We start from the raw sequence: 25626 nt of genomic DNA, 5'->3' as shown, positions 1-25626 counted from the left end.
GCCACAATCCCTGGCTTAGGAGGCCAGTGCCTTATCCATTAGGCAACTGGGACTTGACTTGTTCTATAAGTGGTTGTTTTTCCAAAGCAATCAAACATTCACTTGTGACTGAGTGATCAAGAATGGTTTGTGTTCTACCGTTTGCTTTCTAGATCTGACAAAATCTTAACCACGTGCTTGCTTTTTGTAGACAAAGGAAAGAGGGTCCCTTGTCTTTTCATTATGATCACACACTTACAGGACTCTGCTAATAAAGATGAAGGAAAGCTTATTGGAGGGCCAAAACCTTTAAAAATACCTCTTAATATATATTGGGACAAGTATCCAGTAAAGAAGCAAGTTGAGCACTTTTAATCTGGAACTAAAACATGCCAATGGCTTTTATTTAAGAAAGAGAAAAGGCAAACACCACAGATGGGACTCACCCTTAAAAACGGTATACCTCTTCCATGTATCCCCTTCAATTATGTTTATAGATCATGGGCCATGAGTAAGTTTGCTATTCCACTGGAGGTCTAAATAAAGCACAAGAAGGCAAGAAAGGAGTGCTCCAGGTGAGGCTCGAACTCACAACCTCGGCATTGCTCAACAGTTACTGCTTTATAAGTACCGTGAACTGACCGATTGCGCCACTGGAGCTCTTACTGAAGTCTGCACGCGTGTCAGTTTTCCACCGTGTGCTGACCGATTGCACCGCGGGATGAAGTGATTCCTCAAGCGTGTCTGTTTTCCATCAATTTTCAAAAACACGACAGCGTTTAAGATAGCGGTCAGTCAAGATACTGTGAGTAATAAGTCATTTACTTCTCTCTTATTAATATATAAAGAAGCATCAGTCCAGTGGATGAAGCCAGTTGAGCACTTTTAATCAGGAACTAAAACAGCAACAGCTTAACTTTAAGAAAGATGAAAGGTAAACACCCCAGATGGGACTTGAACCCACAATCCCTGGCTTAGGAGGCCAGTGCCTTATCCATTAGGCCACTGGGGCTGTAAATTTGCTCTGCGCCGTGGTTTTTTCTTTCCAAAGCAAGCAAACATTCACATGTGATGAGTGAGCGAGAAAGGTTTGTGTTGTACCGTTTGCTTTCCAAATCGGATAAAATCTTAACCGCATGCTTGTTTTTTTAAGAAAAGACTAGGTTCCCTTGTATTGTCGTTCTAATTGCACACTAACAGGACATTTCTAATGCAGATGAAGGAAATCTTAATGGAGTGACAAAACCCTTTAAAAACTGAATACCTCTTAATATGTATTGGGACAAGTATCCAGTGAAGAACCTAGTCGAGCACTTTTAATCTTGAACTAAAACATGCTAATGGCTTTACTTTAAACCCTTGGTGACATCTCACATACAATTATGTTGCTGCTGCCAAGGGATTAGCGCATCGTCACATAACAGTACGTAACAGTGATGGAGCCGGCTCAGAAGCTGGGACAAGTACCCAGTGAAGAAGCCAGAAGAGCACTTATAATCTGGAACCATAACATGCCAATGGCTTTACTTTGAGACAGAGGAAAGGCAAACAATACAGATGGGCGTTAAAGCCACAATCCCTGGCTTAGGAGGCCAGTGCCTTATCCATTAGGCAACTGGGGCTTGACTTTTTCTATAAGTGGTTGTTTTTCCAAAGCAATCAAACATTCACTTGTGACTGAGTGATCGAGAATGGTTTGTGTTCTACCGTTTGCTTTCTAGATCTGACAAAATCTTAACCACGTGCTTGCTTTTTGTAGACAAGGGAAAGAGGGTCCCTTGTCTTTTCATTATGATCACACACTTACAGGACTCTGCTAATAAAGATGAAGGAAAGCTTATTGGAGGGCCAAAACCTTTAAAAATACCTCTTAATATATATTGGGACAAGTATCCAGTAAAGAAGCAAGTTGAGCACTTTTAATCTGGAACTAAAACATGCCAATGGCTTTTATTTAAGAAATAGAAAAGGCAAACACCACAGATGGGACTCACCCTTAAAAACGGTATACCTCTTCCATGTATCCCCTTCAATTATGTTTATAGATCATGGGCCATGAGTAAGTTTGCTATTCCACTGGAGGTCTAAATAAAGCACAAGAAGGCAAGAAAGGAGTGCTCCAGGTGAGGCTCGAACTCACAACCTCGGCATTGCTCAACAGTTACTGCTTTATAAGTACCGTGCGCTGACCGATTGCGCCACTGGAGCTCTTACTGATGTCTGCACGCGTGTCCGTTTTCCACCGTGTGCTGACCGATTGCACCGCGGGATGAAGTGATTCCTCAAGCGTGTCTGTTTTCCATCAATTTTCAAAAACACGACAGCGTTTAAGATAGCGGTCAGTCAAGATACTGTGAGTAATAAGTCATTTACTTCTCTCTTATTAATATATAAAGAAGCATCAGTCCAGTGGATGAAGCCAGTTGAGCACTTTTAATCAGGAACTAAAACAGCAACAGCTTAACTTCAAGAAAGATGAAAGGTAAACACCCCAGATGGGACTTGAACCCACAATCCCTGGCCTAGGAGGCCAGTGCCTTATCCATTAGGCCACTGGGGCTGTAAACTTGCTCTGCGCCGTGGTTTTTTCTTTCCAAAGCAAGCAAACATTCACATGTGATGAGTGAGCGAGAAAGGTTTGTGTTGTACCGTTTGCTTTCCAAATCGGATAAAATCTTAACCGCATGCTTGATTTTTTAAGAAAAGACTAGGTTCCCTTGTATTGTGGTTCTAATTGCACACTAACAGGACATTTCTAATGCAGATGAAGGAAATCTTAATGGAGTGACAAAACCCTTTAAAAACTGAATACCTCTTAATATGTATTGGGACAAGTATCCAGTGAAGAACCTAGTCGAGCACTTTTAATCTTGAACTAAAACATGCTAATGGCTTTACTTTAAACCCTTGGTGACATCTCACATACAATTATGTTGCTGCTGCCAAGGGATTAGCGCATTGTCACATAACAGTACGTAACAGTGATGGAGCCGGCTCAGAAGCTGGGACAAGTACCCAGTGAAGAAGCCAGAAGAGCACTTATAATCTGGAACCATAACATGCCAATGGCTTTACTTTGAGACAGAGGAAAGGCAAACAATACAGATGGGCGTTAAAGCCACAATCCCTGGCTTAGGAGGCCAGTGCCTTATCCATTAGGCAACTGGGGCTTGACTTTTTCTATAAGTGGTTGTTTTTTCAAAGCAATCAAACATTCACTTGTGACTGAGTGATCGAGAATGGTTTGTGTTCTACCGTTTGCTTTCTAGATCTGACAAAATCTTAACCACGTGCTTGCTTTTTGTAGACAAGGGAAAGAGGGTCCCTTGTCTTTTCATTATGATCACACACTTACAGGACTCTGCTAATAAAGATGAAGGAAAGCTTATTGGAGGGCCAAAACCTTTAAAAATACCTCTTAATATATATTGGGACAAGTATCCAGTAAAGAAGCAAGTTGAGCACTTTTAATCTGGAACTAAAACATGCCAATGGCTTTTATTTAAGAAATAGAAAAGGCAAACACCACAGATGGGACTCACCCTTTAAAACGGTATACCTCTTCCATGTATCCCCTTCAATTATGTTTATAGATCATGGGCCATGAGTAAGTTTGCTATTCCACTGGAGGTCTAAATAAAGCACAAGAAGGCAAGAAAGGAGTGCTCCAGGTGAGGCTCGAACTCACAACCTCGGCATTGCTCAACAGTTACTGCTTTATAAGTACCGTGCGCTGACCGATTGCGCCACTGGAGCTCTTACTAATGTCTGCACGCGTGTCCGTTTTCCACCGTGTGCTGACCGATTGCACCGCGGGATGAAGTGATTCCTCAAGCGTGTCTGTTTTCCATCAATTTTCAAAAACACGACAGCGTTTAAGATAGCGGTCAGTCAAGATACTGTGAGTAATAAGTCATTTACTTCTCTCTTATTAATATATAAAGAAGCATCAGTCCAGTGGATGAAGCCAGTTGAGCACTTTTAATCAGGAACTAAAACAGCAACAGCTTAACTTTAAGAAAGATGAAAGGTAAACACCCCAGATAGGACTTGAACCCACAATCCCTGGCCTAGGAGGCCAGTGCCTTATCCATTAGGCCACTGGGGCTGTAAACTTGCTCTGCGCCGTGGTTTTTTCTTTCCAAAGCAAGCAAACATTCACATGTGATGAGTGAGCGAGAAAGGTTTGTGTTGTACCGTTTGCTTTCCAAATCGGATAAAATCTTAACCGCATGCTTGATTTTTTAAGAAAAGACTAGGTTCCCTTGTATTGTCGTTCTAATTGCACACTAACAGGACATTTCTAATGCAGATGAAGGAAATCTTAATGGAGTGACAAAACCCTTTAAAAACTGAATACCTCTTAATATGTATTGGGACAAGTATCCAGTGAAGAACCTAGTCGAGCACTTTTAATCTTGAACTAAAACATGCTAATGGCTTTACTTTAAACCCTTGGTGACATCTCACATACAATTATGTTGCTGCTGCCAAGGGATTAGCGCATCGTCACATAACAGTACGTAACAGTGATGGAGCCGGCTCAGAAGCTGGGACAAGTACCCAGTGAAGAAGCCAGAAGAGCACTTATAATCTGGAACCATAACATGCCAATGGCTTTACTTTGAGACAGAGGAAAGGCAAACAATACAGATGGGCGTTAAAGCCACAATCCCTGGCTTAGGAGGCCAGTGCCTTATCCATTAGGCAACTGGGACTTGACTTGTTCTATAAGTGGTTGTTTTTCCAAAGCAATCAAACATTCACTTGTGACTGAGTGATCAAGAATGGTTTGTGTTCTACCGTTTGCTTTCTAGATCTGACAAAATCTTAACCACGTGCTTGCTTTTTGTAGACAAAGGAAAGAGGCTCCCTTGTCTTTTCATTATGATCACACACTTACAGGACTCTGCTAATAAAGATGAAGGAAAGCTTATTGGAGGGCCAAAACCTTTAAAAATACCTCTTAATATATATTGGGACAAGTATCCAGTAAAGAAGCAAGTTGAGCACTTTTAATCTGGAACTAAAACATGCCAATGGCTTTTATTTAAGAAAGAGAAAAGGCAAACACCACAGATGGGACTCACCCTTAAAAACGGTATACCTCTTCCATGTATCCCCTTCAATTATGTTTATAGATCATGGGCCATGAGTAAGTTTGCTATTCCACTGGAGGTCTAAATAAAGCACAAGAAGGCAAGAAAGGAGTGCTCCAGGTGAGGCTCGAACTCACAACCTCGGCATTGCTCAACAGTTACTGCTTTATAAGTACCGTGAACTGACCGATTGCGCCACTGGAGCTCTTACTGATGTCTGCACGCGTGTCAGTTTTCCACCGTGTGCTTAACGATTGCACCGCGGGATGAAGTGATTCCTCAAGCGTGTCTGTTTTCCATCAATTTTCAAAAACACGACAGCGTTTAAGATAGCGGTCATTCAAGATACTGTGAGTAATAAGTCATTTACTTCTCTCTTATTAATATATAAAGAAGCATCAGTCCAGTGGATGAAGCCAGTTGAGCACTTTTAATCAGGAACTAAAACAGCAACAGCTTAACTTTAAGAAAGATGAAAGGTAAACACCCCAGATGGGACTTGAACCCACAATCCCTGGCTTAGGAGGCCAGTGCCTTATCCATTAGGCCACTGGGGCTGTAAATTTGCTCTGCGCCGTGGTTTTTTCTTTCCAAAGCAAGCAAACATTCACATGTGATGAGTGAGCGAGAAAGGTTTGTGTTGTACCGTTTGCTTTCCAAATCGGATAAAATCTTAACCGCATGCTTGTTTTTTTAAGAAAAGACTAGGTTCCCTTGTATTGTCGTTCTAATTGCACACTAACAGGACATTTTTAATGCAGATGAAGGAAATCTTAATCGAGTGACAAAACCCTTTAAAAACTGAATACCTCTTAATATGTATTGAGATAAGTATCCAGTGAAGAACCTAGTCGAGCACTTTTAATCTTGAACTAAAACATGCTAATGGCTTTACTTTAAACCCTTGGTGACATCTCACATACAATTATGTTGCTGCTGCCAAGGGATTAGCGCATCGTCACATAACAGTACGTAACAGTGATGGAGCCGGCCCAGAAGCTGGGACAAGTACCCAGTGAAGAAGCCAGAAGAGCACTTATAATCTGGAACCATAACATGCCAATGGCTTTACTTTGAGACAGAGGAAAGGCAAACAATACAGATGGGCGTTAAAGCCACAATCCCTGGCTTAGGAGGCCAGTGCCTTATCCATTAGGCAACTGGGACTTGACTTTTTCTATAAGTGGTTGTTTTTCCAAAGCAATCAAACATTCACTTGTGACTGAGTGATCGAGAATGGTTTGTGTTCTACCGTTTGCTTTCTAGATCTGACAAAATCTTAACCACGTGCTTGCTTTTTGTAGACAAGGGAAAGAGGGTCCCTTGTCTTTTCATTATGATCACACACTTACAGGACTCTGCTAATAAAGATGAAGGAAAGCTTATTGGAGGGCCAAAACCTTTAAAAATACCTCTTAATATATATTGGGACAAGTATCCAGTAAAGAAGCAAGTTGAGCACTTTTAATCTGGAACTAAAACATGCCAATGGCTTTTATTTAAGAAAGAGAAAAGGCAAACACCACAGATGGGACTCACCCTTAAAAACGGTATACCTCTTCCATGTATCCCCTTCAATTATGTTTATAGATCATGGGCCATGAGTAAGTTTGCTATTCCACTGGAGGTCTAAATAAAGCACAAGAAGGCAAGAAAGGAGTGCTCCAGGTGAGGCTCGAACTCACAACCTCGGCATTGCTCAACAGTTACTGCTTTATAAGTACCGTGAACTGACCGATTGCGCCACTGGAGCTCTTACTGAAGTCTGCACGCGTGTCAGTTTTCCACCGTGTGCTGACCGATTGCACCGCGGGATGAAGTGATTCCTCAAGCGTGTCTGTTTTCCATCAATTTTCAAAAACACGACAGCGTTTAAGATAGCGGTCAGTCAAAATACTGTGAGTAATAAGTCATTTACTTCTCTCTTATTAATATATAAAGAAGCATCAGTCCAGTGGATGAAGCCAGTTGAGCACTTTTAATCAGGAACTAAAACAGCAACAGCTTAACTTTAAGAAAGATGAAAGGTAAACACCCCAGATGGGACTTGAACCCACAATCCCTGGCTTAGGAGGCCAGTGCCTTATCCATTAGGCCACTGGGGCTGTAAATTTGCTCTGCGCCGTGGTTTTTTCTTTCCAAAGCAAGCAAACATTCACATGTGATGAGTGAGCGAGAAAGGTTTGTGTTGTACCGTTTGCTTTCCAAATCGGATAAAATCTTAACCGCATGCTTGTTTTTTTAAGAAAAGACTAGGTTCCCTTGTATTGTCGTTCTAATTGCACACTAACAGGACATTTCTAATGCAGATGAAGGAAATCTTAATGGAGTGACAAAACCCTTTAAAAACTGAATACCTCTTAATATGTATTGGGACAAGTATCCAGTGAAGAACCTAGTCGAGCACTTTTAATCTTGAACTAAAACATGCTAATGGCTTTACTTTAAACCCTTGGTGACATCTCACATACAATTATGTTGCTGCTGCCAAGGGATTAGCGCATCGTCACATAACAGTACGTAACAGTGATGGAGCCGGCTCAGAAGCTGGGACAAGTACCCAGTGAAGAAGCCAGAAGAGCACTTATAATCTGGAACCATAACATGCCAATGGCTTTACTTTGAGACAGAGGAAAGGCAAACAATACAGATGGGCGTTAAAGCCACAATCCCTGGCTTAGGAGGCCAGTGCCTTATCCATTAGGCAACTGGGGCTTGACTTTTTCTATAAGTGGTTGTTTTTCCAAAGCAATCAAACATTCACTTGTGACTGAGTGATCGAGAATGGTTTGTGTTCTACCGTTTGCTTTCTAGATCTGACAAAATCTTAACCACGTGCTTGCTTTTTGTAGACAAGGGAAAGAGGGTCCCTTGTCTTTTCATTATGATCACACACTTACAGGACTCTGCTAATAAAGATGAAGGAAAGCTTATTGGAGGGCCAAAACCTTTAAAAATACCTCTTAATATATATTGGGACAAGTATCCAGTAAAGAAGCAAGTTGAGCACTTTTAATCTGGAACTAAAACATGCCAATGGCTTTTATTTAAGAAATAGAAAAGGCAAACACCACAGATGGGACTCACCCTTAAAAACGGTATACCTCTTCCATGTATCCCCTTCAATTATGTTTATAGATCATGGGCCATGAGTAAGTTTGCTATTCCACTGGAGGTCTAAATAAAGCACAAGAAGGCAAGAAAGGAGTGCTCCAGGTGAGGCTCGAACTCACAACCTCGGCATTGCTCAACAGTTACTGCTTTATAAGTACCGTGCGCTGACCGATTGCGCCACTGGAGCTCTTACTGATGTCTGCACGCGTGTCCGTTTTCCACCGTGTGCTGACCGATTGCACCGCGGGATGAAGTGATTCCTCAAGCGTGTCTGTTTTCCATCAATTTTCAAAAACACGACAGCGTTTAAGATAGCGGTCAGTCAAGATACTGTGAGTAATAAGTCATTTACTTCTCTCTTATTAATATATAAAGAAGCATCAGTCCAGTGGATGAAGCCAGTTGAGCACTTTTAATCAGGAACTAAAACAGCAACAGCTTAACTTCAAGAAAGATGAAAGGTAAACACCCCAGATGGGACTTGAACCCACAATCCCTGGCCTAGGAGGCCAGTGCCTTATCCATTAGGCCACTGGGGCTGTAAACTTGCTCTGCGCCGTGGTTTTTTCTTTCCAAAGCAAGCAAACATTCACATGTGATGAGTGAGCGAGAAAGGTTTGTGTTGTACCGTTTGCTTTCCAAATCGGATAAAATCTTAACCGCATGCTTGATTTTTTAAGAAAAGACTAGGTTCCCTTGTATTGTGGTTCTAATTGCACACTAACAGGACATTTCTAATGCAGATGAAGGAAATCTTAATGGAGTGACAAAACCCTTTAAAAACTGAATACCTCTTAATATGTATTGGGACAAGTATCCAGTGAAGAACCTAGTCGAGCACTTTTAATCTTGAACTAAAACATGCTAATGGCTTTACTTTAAACCCTTGGTGACATCTCACATACAATTATGTTGCTGCTGCCAAGGGATTAGCGCATTGTCACATAACAGTACGTAACAGTGATGGAGCCGGCTCAGAAGCTGGGACAAGTACCCAGTGAAGAAGCCAGAAGAGCACTTATAATCTGGAACCATAACATGCCAATGGCTTTACTTTGAGACAGAGGAAAGGCAAACAATACAGATGGGCGTTAAAGCCACAATCCCTGGCTTAGGAGGCCAGTGCCTTATCCATTAGGCAACTGGGGCTTGACTTTTTCTATAAGTGGTTGTTTTTTCAAAGCAATCAAACATTCACTTGTGACTGAGTGATCGAGAATGGTTTGTGTTCTACCGTTTGCTTTCTAGATCTGACAAAATCTTAACCACGTGCTTGCTTTTTGTAGACAAGGGAAAGAGGGTCCCTTGTCTTTTCATTATGATCACACACTTACAGGACTCTGCTAATAAAGATGAAGGAAAGCTTATTGGAGGGCCAAAACCTTTAAAAATACCTCTTAATATATATTGGGACAAGTATCCAGTAAAGAAGCAAGTTGAGCACTTTTAATCTGGAACTAAAACATGCCAATGGCTTTTATTTAAGAAATAGAAAAGGCAAACACCACAGATGGGACTCACCCTTTAAAACGGTATACCTCTTCCATGTATCCCCTTCAATTATGTTTATAGATCATGGGCCATGAGTAAGTTTGCTATTCCACTGGAGGTCTAAATAAAGCACAAGAAGGCAAGAAAGGAGTGCTCCAGGTGAGGCTCGAACTCACAACCTCGGCATTGCTCAACAGTTACTGCTTTATAAGTACCGTGCGCTGACCGATTGCGCCACTGGAGCTCTTACTAATGTCTGCACGCGTGTCCGTTTTCCACCGTGTGCTGACCGATTGCACCGCGGGATGAAGTGATTCCTCAAGCGTGTCTGTTTTCCATCAATTTTCAAAAACACGACAGCGTTTAAGATAGCGGTCAGTCAAGATACTGTGAGTAATAAGTCATTTACTTCTCTCTTATTAATATATAAAGAAGCATCAGTCCAGTGGATGAAGCCAGTTGAGCACTTTTAATCAGGAACTAAAACAGCAACAGCTTAACTTTAAGAAAGATGAAAGGTAAACACCCCAGATGGGACTTGAACCCACAATCCCTGGCTTAGGAGGCCAGTGCCTTATCCATTAGGCCACTGGGGCTGTAAATTTGCTCTGCGCCGTGGTTTTTTCTTTCCAAAGCAAGCAAACATTCACATGTGATGAGTGAGCGAGAAAGGTTTGTGTTGTACCGTTTGCTTTCCAAATCGGATAAAATCTTAACCGCATGCTTGTTTTTTTAAGAAAAGACTAGGTTCCCTTGTATTGTCGTTCTAATTGCACACTAACAGGACATTTCTAATGCAGATGAAGGAAATCTTAACGGAGTGACAAAACCCTTTAAAAACTGAATACCTCTTAATATGTATTGGGACAAGTATCCAGTGAAGAACCTAGTCGAGCACTTTTAATCTTGAATTAAAACATGCTAATGGCTTTACTTTAAACCCTTGGCGACATCTCATATACAGTTATGTTGCTGCTGCCAAGGGATTAGCGCATCGTCACATAACAGTACGTAACAGTGATGGAGCCGGCCCAGAAGCTGGGACAAGTACCCAGTGAAGATGCCAGAAGAGCACTTATAATCTGGAACCATAACATGCCAATGGCTTTACTTTGAGACAGAGGAAAGGCAAACAATACAGATGGGCGTTAAAGCCACAATCCCTGGCTTAGGAGGCCAGTGCCTTATCCATTAGGCAACTGGGGCTTGACCTTTTCTATAAGTGGTTGTTTTTTCAAAGCAATCAAACATTCACTTGTGACTGAGTGATCGAGAATGGTTTGTGTTCTACCGTTTGCTTTCTAGATCTGACAAAATCTTAACCACGTGCTTGCTTTTTGTAGACAAGGGAAAGAGGGTCCCTTGTCTTTTCATTATGATCACACACTTACAGGACTCTGCTAATAAAGATGAAGGAAAGCTTATTGGAGGGCCAAAACCTTTAAAAATACCTCTTAATATATATTGGGACAAGTATCCAGTAAAGAAGCAAGTTGAGCACTTTTAATCTGGAACTAAAACATGCCAATGGCTTTTATTTAAGAAAGAGAAAAGGCAAACACCACAGATGGGACTCACCCTTAAAAACGGTATACCTCTTCCATGTATCCCCTTCAATTATGTTTATAGATCATGGGCCATGAGTAAGTTTGCTATTCCACTGCAGGTCTAAATAAAGCACAAGAAGGCAAGAAAGGAGTGCTCCAGGTGAGGCTCGAACTCACAACCTCGGCATTGCTCAACAGTTACTGCTTTATAAGTACCGTGAACTGACCGATTGCGCCACTGGAGCTCTTTTAGATGTCTGCACGCGTGTCCGTTTTCCACCGTGTGCTGACCGATTGCACCGCGGGATGAAGTGATTCCTCAAGCGTGTCTGTTTTCCATCAATTTTCAAAAACACGACAGCGTTTAAGATAGCGGTCAGTCAAGATACTGTGAGTAATAAGTCATTTACTTCTCTCTTATTAATATATAAAGAAGCATCAGTCCAGTGGATGAAGCCAGTTGAGCACTTTTAATCAGGAACTAAAACAGCAACAGGTTAACTTTAAGAAAGATGAAAGGTAAACACCCCAGATGGGACTTGAACCCACAATCCCTGGCTTAGGAGGCCAGTGCCTTATCCATTAGGCCACTGGGGCTGTAAATTTGCTCTGCGCCGTGGTTTTTTCTTTCCAAAGCAAGCAAACATTCACATGTGATGAGTGAGCGAGAAAGGTTTGTGTTGTACCGTTTGCTTTCCAAATCGGATAAAATCTTAACCGCATGCTTGTTTTTTTAAGAAAAGACTAGGTTCCCTTGTATTGTCGTTCTAATTGCACACTAACAGGACATTTCTAATGCAGATGAAGGAAATCTTAATGGAGTGACAAAACCCTTTAAAAACTGAATACCTCTTAATATGTATTGGGACAAGTATCCAGTGAAGAACCTAGTCGAGCACTTTTAATCTTGAACTAAAACATGCTAATGGCTTTACTTTAAACCCTTGGTGACATCTCACATACAATTATGTTGCTGCTGCCAAGGGATTAGCGCATCGTCACATAACAGTACGTAACAGTGATGGAGCCGGCTCAGAAGCTGGGACAAGTACCCAGTGAAGAAGCCAGAAGAGCACTTATAATCTGGAACCATAACATGCCAATGGCTTTACTTTGAGACAGAGGAAAGGCAAACAATACAGATGGGCGTTAAAGCCACAATCCCTGGCTTAGGAGGCCAGTGCCTTATCCATTAGGCAACTGGGACTTGACTTTTTCTATAAGTGGTTGTTTTTCCAAAGCAATCAAACATTCACTTGTGACTGAGTGATCGAGAATGGTTTGTGTTCTACCGTTTGCTTTCTAGATCTGACAAAATCTTAACCACGTGCTTGCTTTTTGTAGACAAGGGAAAGAGGGTCCCTTGTCTTTTCATTATGATCACACACTTACAGGACTCTGCTAATAAAGATGAAGGAAAGCTTATTGGAGGGCCAAAACCTTTAAAAATACCTCTTAATATATATTGGGACAAGTATCCAGTAAAGAAGCAAGTTGAGCACTTTTAATCTGGAACTAAAACATGCCAATGGCTTTTATTTAAGAAAGAGAAAAGGCAAACACCACAGATGGGACTCACCCTTAAAAACGGTATACCTCTTCCATGTATCCCCTTCAATTATGTTTATAGATCATGGGCCATGAGTAAGTTTGCTATTCCACTGCAGGTCTAAATAAAGCACAAGAAGGCAAGAAAGGAGTGCTCCAGGTGAGGCTCGAACTCACAACCTCGGCATTGCTCAACAGTTACTGCTTTATAAGTACCGTGAACTGACCGATTGCGCCACTGGAGCTCTTTTTGACGTCTGCACGCGTGTCCGTTTTCCACCGTGTGCTGACCGATTGCACCGCGGGATGAAGTGATTCCTCAAGCGTGTCTGTTTTCCATCAATTTTCAAAAACACGACAGCGTTTAAGATAGCGGTCAGTCAAGATACTGTGAGTAATAAGTCATTTACTTCTCTCTTATTAATATATAAAGAAGCATCAGTCCAGTGGATGATGCCAGTTGAGCACTTTTAATCAGGAACTAAAACAGCAACAGCTTACCTTTAAGAAAGATGAAAGGTAAACACCCCAGATGGGACTTGAACCCACAATCCCTGGCTTAGGAGGCCAGTGCCTTATCCATTAGGCCACTGGGGCTGTAAATTTGCGCTGCGCCGTGGTTTTTTCTTTCCAAAGCAAGCAAACATTCACATGTGATGAGTGAGCGAGAAAGGTTTGTGTTGTACCATTTGCTTTCCAAATCGGATAAAATCTTAACCGCATGCTTGTTTTTTTAAGAAAAGACTAGGTTCCCTTGTATTGTCGTTCTAATTGCACACTAACAGGACATTTCTAATGCAGATGAAGGAAATCTTAATGGAGTGACAAAACCCTTTAAAAACTGAATACCTCTTAATATGTATTGGGACAAGTATCCAGTGAAGAACCTAGTCGAGCACTTTTAATCTTGAATTAAAACATGCTAATGGCTTTACTTTAAACCCTTGGCGAAATCTCATATACAGTTATGTTGCTGCTGCCAAGGGATTAGCACATCGTCACATAACAGTACGTAACAGTGATGGAGCCGGCCCAGAAGCTGGGACAAGTACCCAGTGAAGATGCCAGAAGAGCACTTATAATCTGGAACCATAACATGCCAATGGCTTTACTTTGAGACAGAGGAAAGGCAAACAATACAGATGGGCGTTAAAGCCACAATCCCTGGCTTAGGAGGCCAGTGCCTTATCCATTAGGCAACTGGGACTTGACTTTTTCTATAAGTGGTTGTTTTTCCAAAGCAATCAAACATTCACTTGTGACTGAGTGATCGAGAATGGTTTGTGTTCTACCGTTTGCTTTCTAGATCTGACAAAATCTTAACCACGTGCTTGCTTTTTGTAGACAAGGGAAAGAGTGTCCCTTGTCTTTTCATTATGATCACACACTTACAGGACTCTGCTAATAAAGATGAAGGAAAGCTTATTGGAGGGCCAAAACCTTTAAAAATACCTCTTAATATATATTGGGACAAGTATCCAGTAAAGAAGCAAGTTGAGCACTTTTAATCTGGAACTAAAACATGCCAATGGCTTTTATTTAAGAAATAGAAAAGGCAAACACCACAGATGGGACTCACCCTTAAAAACGGTATACCTCTTCCATGTATCCCCTTCAATTATGTTTATAGATCATGGGCCATGAGTAAGTTTGCTATTCCACTGGAGGTCTAAATAAAGCACAAGAAGGCAAGAAAGGAGTGCTCCAGGTGAGGCTCGAACTCACAACCTCGGCATTGCTCAACAGTTACTGCTTTATAAGTACCGTGCGCTGACCGATTGCGCCACTGGAGCTCTTACTGATGTCTGCACGCGTGTCCGTTTTCCACCGTGTGCTGACCGATTGCACCGCGGGATGAAGTGATTCCTCAAGCGTGTCTGTTTTCCATCAATTTTCAAAAACACGACAGCGTTTAAGATAGCGGTCAGTCAAGATACTGTGAGTAATAAGTCATTTACTTCTCTCTTATTAATATATAAAGAAGCATCAGTCCAGTGGATGAAGCCAGTTGAGCACTTTTAATCAGGAACTAAAACAGCAACAGCTTAACTTTAAGAAAGATGAAAGGTAAACACCCCAGATGGGACTTGAACCCACAATCCCTGGCCTAGGAGGCCAGTGCCTTATCCATTAGGCCACTGGGGCTGTAAACTTGCTCTGCGCCGTGGTTTTTTCTTTCCAAAGCAAGCAAACATTCACATGTGATGAGTGAGCGAGAAAGGTTTGTGTTGTACCGTTTGCTTTCCAAATCGGATAAAATCTTAACCGCATGTTTGTTTTTTTAAGAAAAGACTAGGTTCCCTTGTATTGTCGTTCTAATTGCACACTAACAGGACATTTCTAATGCAGATGAAGGAAATCTTAATGGAGTGACAAAACCCTTTAAAAACTGAATACCTCTTAATATGTATTGGGACAAGTATCCAGTGAAGAACCTAGTCGAGCACTTTTAATCTTGAACTAAAACATGCTAATGGCTTTACTTTAAACCCTTGGTGACATCTCACATACAATTATGTTGCTGCTGCCAAGGGATTAGCGCATCGTCACATAACAGTACGTAACAGTGATGGAGCCGGCTCAGAAGCTGGGACAAGTACCCAGTGAAGAAGCCAGAAGAGCACTTATAATCTGGAACCATAACATGCCAATGGCTTTACTTTGAGACAGAGGAAAGGCAAACAATACAGATGGGCGTTAAAGCCACAATCCCTGGCTTAGGAGGCCAGTGCCTTATCCATTAGGCAACTGGGACTTGACTTTTTCTATAAGTGGTTGTTTTTCCAAAGCACTCAAACATTCACTTGTGACTGAGTGATCGAGAATGGTTTGTGTTCTACCGTTTGCTTTCTAGATCTGACAAAATCTTAACCACGTGCTTGCTTTTTGTAGACAAGGGAAAGAGGGTCCCTTGTCTTTTCATTATGATCACACACTTACAGGACTCTGCTAATAAAGATGAAGGAAAGCTTATTGGAGGGCCAAAACCTTTAAAAATACCTCTTAATATATATTGGGACAAGTATCCAGTAAAGAAGCAAGTTGAGCACTTTTAATCTGGAACTAAAACATGCCAATGGCTTTTATTTAAGAAAGAGAAAAGGCAAACACCACAGATGGGACTCACCCTTAAAAACGGTATACCTCTTCCATGTATCCCCTTCAATTATGTTTATAGATCATGGGCCATGAGTAAGTTTGCTATTCCACTGGAGGTCTAAATAAAGCACAAGAAGGCAAGAAAGGAGTGCTCCAGGTGAGGCTCGAACTCACAACCTCGGCATTGCTCAACAGTTACTGCTTTATAAGTACCGTGCGCTGACCAATTGCGCCACTGGAGCTCTTACTGATGTCTGCACGCGTGTCCGTTTTCCACCGTGTGCTGACCGATTGCACCGCGGGATGAAGTGATTCCTCAAGCGTGTCTGTTTTCCATCAATTTTCAAAAACACGACAGCGTTTAAGATAGCGGTCAGTCAAGATACTGTGAGTAATAAGTCATTTACTTCTCTCTGATTAATATATAAAGAAGCATCAGTCCAGTGGATGAAGCCAGTTGAGCACTTTTAATCAGGAACTAAAACAGCAACAGCTTAACTTTAAGAAAGATGAAAGGTAAACACCCCAGATGGGACTTGAACCCACAATCCCTGGCCTAGGAGGCCAGTGCCTTATCCATTAGGCCACTGGGGCTGTAAACTTTCTCTGCGCCGTGGTTTTTTCTTTCCAAAGCAAGCAAACATTCACATGTGATGAGTGAGCGAGAAAGGTTTGTGTTGTACCGTTTGCTTTCCAAATCGGATAAAATCTTAACCGCATGCTTGATTTTTTAAGAAAAGACTAGGTTCCCTTGTATTGTCGTTCTAATTGCACACTAACAGGACATTTCTAATGCAGATGAAGGAAATCTTAATGGAGTGACAAAACCCTTTAAAAACTGAATACCTCTTAATATGTATTGGGACAAGTATCCAGTGAAGAACCTAGTCGAGCACTTTTAATCTTGAACTAAAACATGCTAATGGCTTTACTTTAAACCCTTGGTGACATCTCACATACAATTATGTTGCTGCTGCCAAGGGATTAGCGCATCGTCACATAACAGTACGTAACAGTGATGGAGCCGGCTCAGAAGCTGGGACAAGTACCCAGTGAAGAAGCCAGAAGAGCACTTATAATCTGGAACCATAACATGCCAATGGCTTTACTTTGAGACAGAGGAAAGGCAAACAATACAGATGGGCGTTAAAGCCACAATCCCTGGCTTAGGAGGCCAGTGCCTTATCCATTAGGCAACTGGGACTTGACTTTTTCTATAAGTGGTTGTTTTTCCAAAGCAATCAAACATTCACTTGTGACTGAGTGATCGAGAATGGTTTGTGTTCTACCGTTTGCTTTCTAGATCTGACAAAATCTTAACCACGTGCATGCTTTTTGTAGACAAGGGAAAGAGGGTCCCTTGTCTTTTCATTATGATCACACACTTACAGGACTCTGCTAATAAAGATGAAGGAAAGCTTATTGGAGGGCCAAAACCTTTAAAAATACCTCTTAATATATATTGGGACAAGTATCCAGTAAAGAAGCAAGTTGAGCACTTTTAATCTGGAACTAAAACATGCCAATGGCTTTTATTTAAGAAAGAGAAAAGGCAAACACCACAGATGGGACTCACCCTTAAAAACGGTATACCTCTTCCATGTATCCCCTTCAATTATGTTTATAGATCATGGGCCATGAGTAAGTTTGCTATTCCACTGGAGGTCTAAATAAAGCACAAGAAGGCAAGAAAGGAGTGCTCCAGGTGAGGCTCGAACTCACAACCTCGGCATTGCTCAACAGTAACTGCTTTATAAGTACCGTGCGCTGACCGATTGCGCCACTGGAGCTCTTACTGATGTCTGCACGTGTGTCCGTTTTCCACCGTGTGCTGACCGATTGCACCGCGGGATGAAGTGATTCCTCAAGCGTGTCTGTTTTCCATCAATTTTCAAAAACACGACAGCGTTTAAGATAGCGGTCAGTCAAGATACTGTGAGTAATAAGTCATTTACTTCTCTCTTATTAATATATAAAGAAGCATCAGTCCAGTGGATGAAGCCAGTTGAGCACTTTTAATCAGGAACTAAAACAGCAACAGCTTAACTTTAAGAAAGAAGAAAGGTAAACACCCCAGATGGGACTTGGGCCCACAATCCCTGGCTTAGGAGGCCAGTGCCTTATCCATTAGGCCACTGGGGCTGTAAACTTGCTCTGTGCCGTGGTTTTTTCTTTCCAAAGCAAGCAAACATTCACATGTGATGAGTGAGCGAGAAAGGTTTGTGTTGTACCGTTTGCTTTCCAAATCGGATAAAATCTTAACCGCATGCTTGTTTTTTTAAGAAAAGACTAGGTTCCCTTGTATTGTCGTTCTAATTGCACACTAACAGGACATTTCTAATGCAGATGATGGAAATCTTAATGGAGTGACAAAACCCTTTAAAAACTGAATACCTCTTAATATGTATTGGGACAAGTATCCAGTGAAGAACCTAGTCGAGCACTTTTAATCTTGAACTAAAACATGCTAATGGCTTTACTTTAAACCCTTGGTGACATCTCACATACAATTATGTTGCTGCTGCCAAGGGATTAGCGCATTGTCACATAACAGTACGTAACAGTGATGGAGCCGGCTCAGAAGCTGAGACAAGTACCCAGTGAAGAAGCCAGAAGAGCACTTATAATCTGGAACCATAACATGCCAATGGCTTTACTTTGAGACAGAGGAAAGGCAAACAATACAGATGGGCGTTAAAGCCACAATCCCTGGCTTAGGAGGCCAGTGCCTTATCCATTAGGCAACTGGGACTTGACTTTTTCTATAAGTGGTTGTTTTTCCAAAGCAATCAAACATTCACTTGTGACTGAGTGATCGAGAATGGTTTGTGTTCTACCGTTTGCTTTCTAGATCTGACAAAATCTTAACCACGTGCTTGCTTTTTGTAGACAAGGGAAAGAGGGTCCCTTGTCTTTTCAATATGATCACACACTTACAGGACTCTGCTAATAAAGATGAAGGAAAGCTTATTGGAGGGCCAAAACCTTTAAAATACCTCTTAATATGTATTGGGACAAGTATCCAGTAAAGAAGCAAGTTGAGCACTTTTAATCTGGAACTAAAACATGCCAATGGCTTTTATTTAAGAAAGAGAAAAGGCAAACACCACAGATGGGACTCACCCTTAAAAACGGTATACCTCTTCCATGTATCCCCTTCAATTATGTTTATAGATCATGGGCCATGAGTAAGTTTGCTATTCCACTGGAGGTCTAAATAAAGCACAAGAAGGCAAGAAAGGAGTGCTCCAGGTGAGGCTCGAACTCACAACCTCGGCATTGCTCAACAGTTACTGCTTTATAAGTACCGTGCGCTGACCGATTGCGCCACTGGAGCTCTTACTGATGTCTGCACGCGTGTCCGTTTTCCACCGTGTGCTGACCGATTGCACCGCGGGATGAAGTGATTCCTCAAGCGTGTCTGTTTTCCATCAATTTTCAAAAACACGACAGCGTTTAAGATAGCGGTCAGTCAAGATACTGTGAGTAATAAGTCATTTACTTCTCTCTGATTAATATATAAAGAAGCATCAGTCCAGTGGATGAAGCCAGTTGAGCACTTTTAATCAGGAACTAAAACAGCAACAGCTTAACTTTAAGAAAGATGAAAGGTAAACACCCCAGATGGGACTTGAACCCACAATCCCTGGCCTAGGAGGCCAGTGCCTTATCCATTAGGCCACTGGGGCTGTAAACTTGCTCTGCGCTGTGGTTTTTTCTTTCCAAAGCAAGCAAACATTCACATGTGATGAGTGAGCGAGAAAGGTTTGTGTTGTACCGTTTGCTTTCCAAATCGGATAAAATCTTAACCGCATGCTTGATTTTTTAAGAAAAGACTAGGTTCCCTTGTATTGTCGTTCTAATTGCACACTAACAGGACATTTCTAATGCAGATGAAGGAAATCTTAATGGAGTGACAAAACCCTTTAAAAACTGAATACCTCTTAATATGTATTGGGACAAGTATCCAGTGAAGAACCTAGTCGAGCACTTTTAATCTTGAACTAAAACATGCTAATGGCTTTACTTTAAACCCTTGGTGACATCTCACATACAATTATGTTGCTGCTGCCAAGGGATTAGCGCATCGTCACATAACAGTACGTAACAGTGATGGAGCCGGCTCAGAAGCTGGGACAAGTACCCAGTGAAGAAGCCAGAAGAGCACTTATAATCTGGAACCATAACATGCCAATGGCTTTACTTTGAGACAGAGGAAAGGCAAACAATACAGATGGGCGTTAAAGCCACAATCCCTGGCTTAGGAGGCCAGTGCCTTATCCATTAGGCAACTGGGACTTGACTTTTTCTATAAGTGGTTGTTTTTCCAAAGCAATCAAACATTCACTTGTGACTGAGTGATCGAGAATGGTTTGTGTTCTACCGTTTGCTTTCTAGATCTGACAAAATCTTAACCACGTGCATGCTTTTTGTAGACAAGGGAAAGAGGGTCCCTTGTCTTTTCATTATGATCACACACTTACAGGACTCTGCTAATAAAGATGAAGGAAAGCTTATTGGAGGGCCAAAACCTTTAAAAATACCTCTTAATATATATTGGGACAAGTATCCAGTAAAGAAGCAAGTTGAGCACTTTTAATCTGGAACTAAAACATGCCAATGGCTTTTATTTAAGAAAGAGAAAAGGCAAACACCACAGATGGGACTCACCCTTAAAAACGGTATACCTCTTCCATGTATCCCCTTCAATTATGTTTATAGATCATGGGCCATGAGTAAGTTTGCTATTCCACTGGAGGTCTAAATAAAGCACAAGAAGGCATGAAAGGAGTGCTCCAGGTGAGGCTCGAACTCACAACCTCGGCATTGCTCAACAGTTACTGCTTTATAAGTACCGTGCGCTGACCGATTGCGCCACTGGAGCTCTTACTGATGTCTGCACGCGTGTCCGTTTTCCACCGTGTGCTGACCGATTGCACCGCGGGATGAAGTGATTCCTCAAGCGTGTCTGTTTTCCATCAATTTTCAAAAACACGACAGCGTTTAAGATAGCGGTCAGTCAAGATACTGTGAGTAATAAGTCATTTACTTCTCTCTTATTAATATATAAAGAAGCATCAGTCCAGTGGATGAAGCCAGTTGAGCACTTTTAATCAGGAACTAAAACAGCAACAGCTTAACTTTAAGAAAGAAGAAAGGTAAACACCCCAGATGGGACTTGGGCCCACAATCCCTGGCTTAGGAGGCCAGTGCCTTATCCATTAGGCCACTGGGGCTGTAAACTTGCTCTGTGCCGTGGTTTTTTCTTTCCAAAGCAAGCAAACATTCACATGTGATGAGTGAGCGAGAAAGGTTTGTGTTGTACCGTTTGCTTTCCAAATCGGATAAAATCTTAACCGCATGCTTGTTTTTTTAAGAAAAGACTAGGTTCCCTTGTATTGTCGTTCTAATTGCACACTAACAGGACATTTCTAATGCAGATGATGGAAATCTTAATGGAGTGACAAAACCCTTTAAAAACTGAATACCTCTTAATATGTATTGGGACAAGTATCCAGTGAAGAACCTAGTCGAGCACTTTTAATCTTGAACTAAAACATGCTAATGGCTTTACTTTAAACCCTTGGTGACATCTCACATACAATTATGTTGCTGCTGCCAAGGGATTAGCGCATTGTCACATAACAGTACGTAACAGTGATGGAGCCGGCTCAGAAGCAGAGACAAGTACCCAGTGAAGAAGCCAGAAGAGCACTTATAATCTGGAACCATAACATGCCAATGGCTTTACTTTGAGACAGAGGAAAGGCAAACAATACAGATGGGCGTTAAAGCCACAATCCCTGGCTTAGGAGGCCAGTGCCTTATCCATTAGGCAACTGGGACTTGACTTTTTCTATAAGTGGTTGTTTTTCCAAAGCAATCAAACATTCACTTGTGACTGAGTGATCGAGAATGGTTTGTGTTCTACCGTTTGCTTTCTAGATCTGACAAAATCTTAACCACGTGCTTGCTTTTTGTAGACAAGGGAAAGAGGGTCCCTTGTCTTTTCAATATGATCACACACTTACAGGACTCTGCTAATAAAGATGAAGGAAAGCTTATTGGAGGGCCAAAACCTTTAAAATACCTCTTAATATGTATTGGGACAAGTATCCAGTAAAGAAGCAAGTTGAGCACTTTTAATCTGGAACTAAAACATGCCAATGGCTTTTATTTAAGAAAGAGAAAAGGCAAACACCACAGATGGGACTCACCCTTAAAAACGGTATACCTCTTCCATGTATCCCCTTCAATTATGTTTATAGATCATGGGCCATGAGTAAGTTTGCTATTCCACTGGAGGTCTAAATAAAGCACAAGAAGGCAAGAAAGGAGTGCTCCAGGTGAGGCTCGAACTCACAACCTCGGCATTGCTCAACAGTTACTGCTTTATAAGTACCGTGCGCTGACCGATTGCGCCACTGGAGCTCTTACTGATGTCTGCACGCGTGTCCGTTTTCCACCGTGTGCTGACCGATTGCACCGCGGGATGAAGTGATTCCTCAAGCGTGTCTGTTTTCCATCAATTTTCAAAAACACGACAGCGTTTAAGATAGCGGTCAGTCAAGATACTGTGAGTAATAAGTCATTTACTTCTCTCTGATTAATATATAAAGAAGCATCAGTCCAGTGGATGAAGCCAGTTGAGCACTTTTAATCAGGAACTAAAACAGCAACAGCTTAACTTTAAGAAAGATGAAAGGTAATCACCCCAGATGGGACTTGAACCCACAATCCCTGGCCTAGGAGGCCAGTGCCTTATCCATTAGGCCACTGGGGCTGTAAACTTGCTCTGCGCCGTGGTTTTTTCTTTCCAAAGCAAGCAAACATTCACATGTGATGAGTGAGCGAGAAAGGTTTGTGTTGTACCGTTTGCTTTCCAAATCGGATAAAATCTTAACCGCATGCTTGATTTTTTAAGAAAAGACTAGGTTCCCTTGTATTGTCGTTCTAATTGCACACTAACAGGACATTTCTAATGCAGATGAAGGAAATCTTAATGGAGTGACAAAACCCTTTAAAAACTGAATACCTCTTAATATGTATTGGGACAAGTATCCAGTGAAGAACCTAGTCGAGCACTTTTAATCTTGAACTAAAACATGCTAATGGCTTTACTTTAAACCCTTGGTGAAATCTCACATACAATTATGTTGCTGCTGCCAAGGGATTAGCGCATTGTCACATAACAGTACGTAACAGTGATGGAGCCGGCTCAGAAGCAGAGACAAGTACCCAGTGAAGAAGCCAGAAGAGCACTTATAATCTGGAACCATAACATGCCAATGGCTTTACTTTGAGACAGAGGAAAGGCAAACAATACAGATGGGCGTTAAAGCCACAATCCCTGGCTTAGGAGGCCAGTGCCTTATCCATTAGGCAACTGGGACTTGACTTTTTCTATAAGTGGTTGTTTTTCCAAAGCAATCAAACATTCACTTGTGACTGAGTGATCGAGAATGGTTTGTGTTCTACCGTTTGCTTTCTAGATCTGACAAAATCTTAACCACGTGCTTGCTTTTTGTAGACAAGGGAAAGAGGGTCCCTTGTCTTTTCAATATGATCACACACTTACAGGACTCTGCTAATAAAGATGAAGGAAAGCTTATTGGAGGGCCAAAACCTTTAAAATACCTCTTAATATGTATTGGGACAAGTATCCAGTAAAGAAGCAAGTTGAGCACTTTTAATCTGGAACTAAAACATGCCAATGGCTTTTATTTAAGAAAGAGAAAAGGCAAACACCACAGATGGGACTCACCCTTAAAAACGGTATACCTCTTCCATGTATCCCCTTCAATTATGTTTATAGATCATGGGCCATGAGTAAGTTTGCTATTCCACTGGAGGTCTAAATAAAGCACAAGAAGGCAAGAAAGGAGTGCTCCAGGTGAGGCTCGAACTCACAACCTCGGCATTGCTCAACAGTTACTGCTTTATAAGTACCGTGCGCTGACCGATTGCGCCACTGGAGCTCTTACTGATGTCTGCACGCGTGTCCGTTTTCCACCGTGTGCTGACCGATTGCACCGCGGGATGAAGTGATTCCTCAAGCGTGTCTGTTTTCCATCAATTTTCAAAAACACGACAGCGTTTAAGATAGCGGTCAGTCAAGATACTGTGAGTAATAAGTCATTTACTTCTCTCTGATTAATATATAAAGAAGCATCAGTCCAGTGGATGAAGCCAGTTGAGCACTTTTAATCAGGAACTAAAACAGCAACAGCTTAACTTTAACCCCTTAAGGACGCAGCCTAGTTTGGGCCTTAAGGCTCAGAGCCCATTTCTCAAATCTGACATATTTCACTTTATGTGGTAATAACGTCGGAATGCTTAAACCTATCCAAGCGATTCTGAGATTGTTTTCTCGTGACACATTGGGCTTCATGTTTGTGGTAAAATTTGGTCGATATATTCAGTCTTTATTTGTGAAAAATTGCAAAATTTAGACAAAATTTACAAAAAATAGCATTTTTCAGAATTTAAATGTATCTGCTTGAAAAACAGACGGTTATACCACCCAAAATAGTTACTAGTTCACATTTCCCATATGTCTACTTTAGATTGGCATCGTTTTTTGAACATTATTTTATTTTTCTTGGACATTACAAGGCTTAGAACATAAACAGCAATTTCTCAAATTCTTAAGAAAATTTCAAAAGCCTTTTTTTGAAGGTGCCAGTTCAGTTCTGAAGTGGATTTGAGGGGCCTATGTATTAGAAACCCCCATAAAACACCCCATTTTAAAAACTAGACCCCTCAAAGTATTTAAAACAGCATATAGAAAGTTTTTTAACCCTTCAGGCATTTCACAGGAATTAAAGCAAAGTGGAAATGAAATTTGCAAATTTCATTTTTTCTGCTGAATTTCAATTTTATTCAATTTTTTTTTAGTAACAGAGAAGGTTTTACCAGAGAAATACTACTAAATATGTATTGTCCAGATTCTGCAGTTTTTAGAAATGTCTCACATGTGGCCCTACTGCGCTCGTGGAATAAAACACAAGCCCTAGAAGCAAAGAAGCACCTAGTGCATTTTGAGGCCTCTTTTTTATTAGAATATATTTTAGGCAGCATGCCAGGTTTGAAGAGGTGTTGAGGTATCAAAACAATGGAAACCCACCATAAGTGACCCCATTTTGGAAATTACACCCCTCAAGGAATTCATTTATGGTTTTTGTTATCATTTTGACTGCACAGTTTTTTCACAGCACGTATTTGAATTGGGCTGTGAAATGAAAAAAATGATATTTTTTCCAATAAGATGTCATTTTTGATCAAAATTTCTTATTTTCACAAGGAACAACATACCCCATTTTGTTGCCCAATTTGTCCTTAGTGCGGCAATACCCCATTTGTGGTGATAAACTGCCGTTTGGGCCCATGGGAGGGCTCAGAAGGAAAGGAACGCTATGTGTTTGTTGGAGTCCAGATTTTGCTGGATTGGTTTTCGGGTGCCATGTCGCATTTGCAGAGCCCCAGAGGTATCAAAGCAATGGAAACCCACCAGAAGTGACCCCATTTTGGAAACTACACCCCTCAAGGAATTCATTTATGGTTTTTGTTATCATTTTGACCGCACAGTTTTTTCACAGCACCTATTTGAATTGGGCTGTGAAATGAAAAAAATGATATTTTTTCCAATAAGATGTCATTTTTGATCAAAATTTCTTATTTTCACAGGGAACAACATACCCCATTTTGTTGCCCAATTTGTCCTTAGTGCGGCAATACCCCATTTGTGG

The 25626-nt window shown here is 41.4% G+C and overlaps 28 non-coding genes across 28 annotated transcripts; all 28 read right to left on the bottom strand.

Moving 5' to 3' along the window:
* Nucleotides 1-546: 546 nt before the first annotated feature.
* TRNAI-UAU (transfer RNA isoleucine (anticodon UAU)) lies at nt 547-639 on the bottom strand. Its single transcript is given in 2 exon segments — nt 547-582; nt 602-639. It is a non-coding gene; the product is annotated as a tRNA-Ile (tRNA).
* Nucleotides 640-918: 279 nt separating this feature from the next.
* On the bottom strand, nt 919-991 carry TRNAR-CCU (transfer RNA arginine (anticodon CCU)). Its single transcript has one exon. It is a non-coding gene; the product is annotated as a tRNA-Arg (tRNA).
* A 1103-nt stretch (nt 992-2094) lies between these two features.
* On the bottom strand, nt 2095-2187 carry TRNAI-UAU (transfer RNA isoleucine (anticodon UAU)). The gene is given in 2 exon segments: nt 2095-2130; nt 2150-2187. It is a non-coding gene; the product is annotated as a tRNA-Ile (tRNA).
* Nucleotides 2188-2466: 279 nt separating this feature from the next.
* TRNAR-CCU (transfer RNA arginine (anticodon CCU)) lies at nt 2467-2539 on the bottom strand. The gene has a single exon. It is a non-coding gene; the product is annotated as a tRNA-Arg (tRNA).
* A 1103-nt stretch (nt 2540-3642) lies between these two features.
* On the bottom strand, nt 3643-3735 carry TRNAI-UAU (transfer RNA isoleucine (anticodon UAU)). The gene is given in 2 exon segments: nt 3643-3678; nt 3698-3735. It is a non-coding gene; the product is annotated as a tRNA-Ile (tRNA).
* A 1455-nt stretch (nt 3736-5190) lies between these two features.
* TRNAI-UAU (transfer RNA isoleucine (anticodon UAU)) lies at nt 5191-5283 on the bottom strand. Its single transcript is given in 2 exon segments — nt 5191-5226; nt 5246-5283. It is a non-coding gene; the product is annotated as a tRNA-Ile (tRNA).
* Nucleotides 5284-5562: 279 nt separating this feature from the next.
* On the bottom strand, nt 5563-5635 carry TRNAR-CCU (transfer RNA arginine (anticodon CCU)). The gene has a single exon. It is a non-coding gene; the product is annotated as a tRNA-Arg (tRNA).
* Nucleotides 5636-6738: 1103 nt separating this feature from the next.
* Nucleotides 6739-6831, bottom strand: TRNAI-UAU (transfer RNA isoleucine (anticodon UAU)). The gene is given in 2 exon segments: nt 6739-6774; nt 6794-6831. It is a non-coding gene; the product is annotated as a tRNA-Ile (tRNA).
* Nucleotides 6832-7110: 279 nt separating this feature from the next.
* On the bottom strand, nt 7111-7183 carry TRNAR-CCU (transfer RNA arginine (anticodon CCU)). The gene has a single exon. It is a non-coding gene; the product is annotated as a tRNA-Arg (tRNA).
* A 1103-nt stretch (nt 7184-8286) lies between these two features.
* Nucleotides 8287-8379, bottom strand: TRNAI-UAU (transfer RNA isoleucine (anticodon UAU)). The gene is given in 2 exon segments: nt 8287-8322; nt 8342-8379. It is a non-coding gene; the product is annotated as a tRNA-Ile (tRNA).
* Nucleotides 8380-8658: 279 nt separating this feature from the next.
* TRNAR-CCU (transfer RNA arginine (anticodon CCU)) lies at nt 8659-8731 on the bottom strand. The gene has a single exon. It is a non-coding gene; the product is annotated as a tRNA-Arg (tRNA).
* Nucleotides 8732-9834: 1103 nt separating this feature from the next.
* Nucleotides 9835-9927, bottom strand: TRNAI-UAU (transfer RNA isoleucine (anticodon UAU)). Its single transcript is given in 2 exon segments — nt 9835-9870; nt 9890-9927. It is a non-coding gene; the product is annotated as a tRNA-Ile (tRNA).
* Nucleotides 9928-10206: 279 nt separating this feature from the next.
* On the bottom strand, nt 10207-10279 carry TRNAR-CCU (transfer RNA arginine (anticodon CCU)). Its single transcript has one exon. It is a non-coding gene; the product is annotated as a tRNA-Arg (tRNA).
* A 1103-nt stretch (nt 10280-11382) lies between these two features.
* TRNAI-UAU (transfer RNA isoleucine (anticodon UAU)) lies at nt 11383-11475 on the bottom strand. Its single transcript is given in 2 exon segments — nt 11383-11418; nt 11438-11475. It is a non-coding gene; the product is annotated as a tRNA-Ile (tRNA).
* Nucleotides 11476-11754: 279 nt separating this feature from the next.
* On the bottom strand, nt 11755-11827 carry TRNAR-CCU (transfer RNA arginine (anticodon CCU)). Its single transcript has one exon. It is a non-coding gene; the product is annotated as a tRNA-Arg (tRNA).
* Nucleotides 11828-12930: 1103 nt separating this feature from the next.
* TRNAI-UAU (transfer RNA isoleucine (anticodon UAU)) lies at nt 12931-13023 on the bottom strand. The gene is given in 2 exon segments: nt 12931-12966; nt 12986-13023. It is a non-coding gene; the product is annotated as a tRNA-Ile (tRNA).
* A 279-nt stretch (nt 13024-13302) lies between these two features.
* On the bottom strand, nt 13303-13375 carry TRNAR-CCU (transfer RNA arginine (anticodon CCU)). Its single transcript has one exon. It is a non-coding gene; the product is annotated as a tRNA-Arg (tRNA).
* A 1103-nt stretch (nt 13376-14478) lies between these two features.
* TRNAI-UAU (transfer RNA isoleucine (anticodon UAU)) lies at nt 14479-14571 on the bottom strand. Its single transcript is given in 2 exon segments — nt 14479-14514; nt 14534-14571. It is a non-coding gene; the product is annotated as a tRNA-Ile (tRNA).
* Nucleotides 14572-14850: 279 nt separating this feature from the next.
* Nucleotides 14851-14923, bottom strand: TRNAR-CCU (transfer RNA arginine (anticodon CCU)). Its single transcript has one exon. It is a non-coding gene; the product is annotated as a tRNA-Arg (tRNA).
* Nucleotides 14924-16026: 1103 nt separating this feature from the next.
* On the bottom strand, nt 16027-16119 carry TRNAI-UAU (transfer RNA isoleucine (anticodon UAU)). Its single transcript is given in 2 exon segments — nt 16027-16062; nt 16082-16119. It is a non-coding gene; the product is annotated as a tRNA-Ile (tRNA).
* A 279-nt stretch (nt 16120-16398) lies between these two features.
* On the bottom strand, nt 16399-16471 carry TRNAR-CCU (transfer RNA arginine (anticodon CCU)). The gene has a single exon. It is a non-coding gene; the product is annotated as a tRNA-Arg (tRNA).
* Nucleotides 16472-17574: 1103 nt separating this feature from the next.
* Nucleotides 17575-17667, bottom strand: TRNAI-UAU (transfer RNA isoleucine (anticodon UAU)). The gene is given in 2 exon segments: nt 17575-17610; nt 17630-17667. It is a non-coding gene; the product is annotated as a tRNA-Ile (tRNA).
* Nucleotides 17668-19121: 1454 nt separating this feature from the next.
* Nucleotides 19122-19214, bottom strand: TRNAI-UAU (transfer RNA isoleucine (anticodon UAU)). Its single transcript is given in 2 exon segments — nt 19122-19157; nt 19177-19214. It is a non-coding gene; the product is annotated as a tRNA-Ile (tRNA).
* Nucleotides 19215-19493: 279 nt separating this feature from the next.
* TRNAR-CCU (transfer RNA arginine (anticodon CCU)) lies at nt 19494-19566 on the bottom strand. Its single transcript has one exon. It is a non-coding gene; the product is annotated as a tRNA-Arg (tRNA).
* Nucleotides 19567-20669: 1103 nt separating this feature from the next.
* On the bottom strand, nt 20670-20762 carry TRNAI-UAU (transfer RNA isoleucine (anticodon UAU)). Its single transcript is given in 2 exon segments — nt 20670-20705; nt 20725-20762. It is a non-coding gene; the product is annotated as a tRNA-Ile (tRNA).
* A 1454-nt stretch (nt 20763-22216) lies between these two features.
* On the bottom strand, nt 22217-22309 carry TRNAI-UAU (transfer RNA isoleucine (anticodon UAU)). Its single transcript is given in 2 exon segments — nt 22217-22252; nt 22272-22309. It is a non-coding gene; the product is annotated as a tRNA-Ile (tRNA).
* A 279-nt stretch (nt 22310-22588) lies between these two features.
* TRNAR-CCU (transfer RNA arginine (anticodon CCU)) lies at nt 22589-22661 on the bottom strand. Its single transcript has one exon. It is a non-coding gene; the product is annotated as a tRNA-Arg (tRNA).
* A 1102-nt stretch (nt 22662-23763) lies between these two features.
* On the bottom strand, nt 23764-23856 carry TRNAI-UAU (transfer RNA isoleucine (anticodon UAU)). Its single transcript is given in 2 exon segments — nt 23764-23799; nt 23819-23856. It is a non-coding gene; the product is annotated as a tRNA-Ile (tRNA).
* Nucleotides 23857-25626: the final 1770 nt, after the last annotated feature.

This window comes from Rhinoderma darwinii, chromosome 3, assembly GCF_050947455.1.
Source record: "Rhinoderma darwinii isolate aRhiDar2 chromosome 3, aRhiDar2.hap1, whole genome shotgun sequence".
In the NCBI taxonomy this organism is placed as follows: Eukaryota; Metazoa; Chordata; class Amphibia; order Anura; family Rhinodermatidae; genus Rhinoderma; species Rhinoderma darwinii.
This window is presented reverse-complemented; position numbering and strand designations above follow the sequence as displayed.